Source organism: Tamandua tetradactyla, chromosome 3, assembly GCF_023851605.1.
Source record: "Tamandua tetradactyla isolate mTamTet1 chromosome 3, mTamTet1.pri, whole genome shotgun sequence".
Classification (NCBI taxonomy): Eukaryota; Metazoa; Chordata; class Mammalia; order Pilosa; family Myrmecophagidae; genus Tamandua; species Tamandua tetradactyla.
Window position 1 is genome coordinate 181,971,146 of NC_135329.1, and position 4,046 is coordinate 181,975,191.

The following is a 4,046-nucleotide window of genomic DNA, read 5'->3' on the forward strand; positions in this document are numbered from 1 at the left end:
AACTAATCAAGACCCACTCAGATGGGTGGAGACATGTCATCCCCTAATCCAGTTTAACAACCGTTCTTAACTAAATCTCATCATTCAGGGAGATGATCCCATCACAGTCCCAAATACACAGCATTGAATAGAGACTATTCTACCTTTAAGAAATGGGATCCATATTAAAACATGGCTTTTCTTAGGGGGCATACTTCCCTCAAACCAGCACAGGGTGGTTACAGATCAGGCAAGTTAAAGTGAGGTCCTATTGGAGTAAAGTGGTGTCCTTATAAGAAGAGGAGAGGAGGCATAGACACAGAGAAGGGAGAACTTCATGTAATGATTGAGGCAGATGATTGCTGACAAGCTAGGAAGAGGCAAGGAAGAATTCTCTTCTGTAGATTTGATTTCAGATTTCTAGCCTCTGGAACTGTGAGACAATAAATTTGTGTTGCTTTAAGCTACCCAGTTTGTGTAACTCTGTCACAGAAGCCCTAGGAAACTAAGATAAGCATGTAGATGAAAATAATGTTTTGTAAAAGGTAGATGCTGAACAAATGTTTGTCATTGATAGAGAGAGTCTCATTTGTGGAAATGAAAGATAATAAATCAAGCTAAGCACAAGAATAAGATATCAAGTAACCATGCTTATAATATTCAAGACAGTATAAAATGTTTCATTCATTCAAATAGTTTGGTGGTGGTTTTCTTTCTGCTGAAATGTGAGAATTAATATGCCATTTTTTTCTTGCAATTACCAAGCTGATAGTAAGATTCAGGATAAAAGATATATATTCCCATTCTCAACAATCTCTCTAAATTTCCCCTGATAAACGAGAAATATTAAATATATGTTACGGGAGACTATGTAGTGGCTAAGATCTTTTTGTAAATTAAGAAATTCAATGAGATGACTACTTAATTTTCAAGTATAAGTTGTAAGTTGCATTTATGAGAAATGTTAAATCAGGGTATTATTTTCCAGGGTGGCAGTAGAAAGGTTTACTGAGGGTCAAAATTTCCACCCCCAATTTTATTGAAAAGGAAAACAAAAAGCATATGAGCTGAACAGCTAGGTTCTTAAAAAAAAATTTTTTTTTTAACTTTCATTCCTTTTAGCAAATTCTTTTCTAGGCTAATTGAGACAGCAATGACACACCATCTGCTTCTGTAAAACAGGGGTGACCATGTCAGATCATTACCTTCAGACTTACAGGAAATGTGGAGCCCAGCTACTGACTTTCCCCTTCGCTCCATTTCAGCCACTCATTTCAGTGGTCATGCTCGGAATTCAGAGCTCCTCCACCTCTAAACTCTGAAACGTAAATATCCCTCTTCCTGATTAGTACCTCCTTGCCTTTCAGTGTCCTCCCTTCTTACCCCCCTCACATCAAGATTTATCCCTTCAATGGGACCGCCAGTTTCCTCCATTTCATGTCCCTATTCCAAGCTTCTCTTTTTCTAACCTGCGCGCACCCTTGTGTCCCTTGCATCCTTATCTTTCATCAGCATCTGTCCAACAAAGTTCTAGCACTGAGTCAATACAATAATGATCATTCTTTTCTCTGACACTCAGTCAGATGAACACTGCAGGAAAAAATTGTAATAATAACTAGCATTTATCAAGCACTTACTACTATAGACACCATTCTCAGTGTTTTCCATTATGATTTCATTTAAACTTCACTGAACATGAGGGAGATTTATGCCCATTGTACAGGCAAGAAAACTGTTCTATGGGTTTTAGTCACTTGCCCAAAGCTTTACAACAAATTGAAGACACCATCATTTGCAGATACACCATAATTTTAAAAAAGAAAAAAAAAAATGGTACAATCCTAACTGCAAGATGCCATCAGCTGAAAGTTACATTCTGATTTCAGTGGTATTAAATGTGAAAAACAAGAGCATCTGAGAATTAATGAAATATGACAATTGAGGAAGACATCGTTGCATTGTGCAATTCTGCCTTATAAGAAACACTCTCATACCAACCAGTTTATTGCAAATTCATGGTCTCAAACTTCAACTGGGCTTTTAGTCCTATTCTTTAGCTCTTTAATTCTCTCTGTCTTCTCTCTTCTTTCCTTCAATGACTATACTCAAGCTTTTCTTCTCTCTTTAAGCTCCCTAGCTAACACCTCCCCTCAGTCACCTTTTGTGGATACTATGCTTAATTAGGAAAATTGAGACCATCACTCACAGCCTCTCTCAACTCCTGCTTCCCTTCCCATCACACTGCCAACAGACACACCCTTATCCATAGACAGACTCCCTTATTCACAGGGCAAGCTGTGTGAATCATTCAAGTCAGGCCTGCCATATTCTCTTAACCCTATTGCTTCTTGTTTCCTCTGAGATCATTAACTGTCCTCTCCTGATCTTCAAACTCTTCTTCTCTATTGTTTCTCTCCTTCAGCCGGTAAGCATGACCAAGACCCAACTCCTGGGTCTTGTCCAATCTTTCCTGCTCTTCTAATTTATTTATTTATTTTTACATGGGCAGGCACCAGGAATCGAACCCGGGTCCTCTGGCATGGCAGGCAAGCATTCTTGCCTGCTGACCCACCGTGGCCCGCCCTTTCCTGCTCTTCTTATGTAAACTTCCTAGAAGGTACTCCATAGGTTCTATCTTCATATCCTTACTTTCCTTTGCATCCTCAGCCCACAACTCCTCATCAATACTCAATTGAAACGGCTCTGAATAAATTCTTCAGAGAACTCCTATATTTTTTAATCCAGTGGAAAATTCTTTATGTTCATTTTATTGACCTTCTTTACTGAGTCAATAAAATTTATGTGGTTGGTTTCTTTCCCCTTTTTAAAAATCTCCATTCATTGGCTTCCACAGCACCATATTCTCCTGGTTTCTCTTCTCTTTGTATTTCTTAACTGCCTGAATGTTGGCCTTTCCCAGGTTCTATGCTCAGCCTACTATTGTACCCACTTTACACGTTTTCTTCTGATGGTTTTAACTGTAATCTATAGGCTGTTAATGAAATCCCAACTCTAGAAATTTTCCTCAGTGTGTAACCCAAATGTTTATCTCCAGTCTCATCTCTTCCCAGCCTATTCAATGTGGCCACTTGAATTTCAACTAACATGTTCAAAAGCTGAATTTTTTATTTCCCTTTCCCAAACCATCTCTCTCAGCTGATGGTAATTCCAAACTTCCTGTTTCTTAGTCCCCAAAGCTTGAAGCCCCCTTCAATTTCTTTCTTTCTCTCACATCCCATAGTCACTCTATAAATAAGTCCTGTCCTTTTTATCATCAAAATATATTCCAAATCTGCTTTTTCACCATCTCCCCTGCTACCACCCTTGTCTAAGCCACCATCAATATCTTATTTGGATTATTGCAATAGCATTTTAACTGGACTCCCCTCCATTCTGCTCTCAACAGAGGAGCCAGAATGAATTTCTGATCACCTTCTGACCTTATCTCCTCCAACTCTACCCCTAATCCACTGTTTTCACACCACACTTCTTCCAAAGCCTTTGCATTTGCACCATGTGCGCCCACCTCCCACCTGGAGCACTCTTTCACATATATACTTATAACTTACAGTTTCAGTTTGTTACATCTCTACTCAAGTCTCTCATCACTTAGAAAGACTTCTCTTACCACCCTATATAAAATAGCTCTTTCCACCACCTCTTTCTAATCTTGCTTTACTTTTTCTTGATGATCCTTTGTTTTTTCATGTCATACCTTGCATATTGCTCATATTTCTCCATGGGCTTCTGAATGATTGACTCTCATCAATGATTCATGTGTGGCCCTATTTGTTTATTTAATTAGCTAGCAATGTGTTTATTTTTTCTACATATTTCTAAATTCACCACTCAACACAAACAGTAGAACTACATGTCATTTCAAATATATATATATATATAAACATCTGTGTGGACATATACATATATATATTTATACATATATACACAAGCCATCATCTGTTTATTTATCACCAGTAAACTAGATTATCTTTTCCCAACCCCCTCCCAACAACTTAGCTTAGAATGTAAGCTCCATGAGTAGAGGGACTTTTTGTTCCTTTTGTATA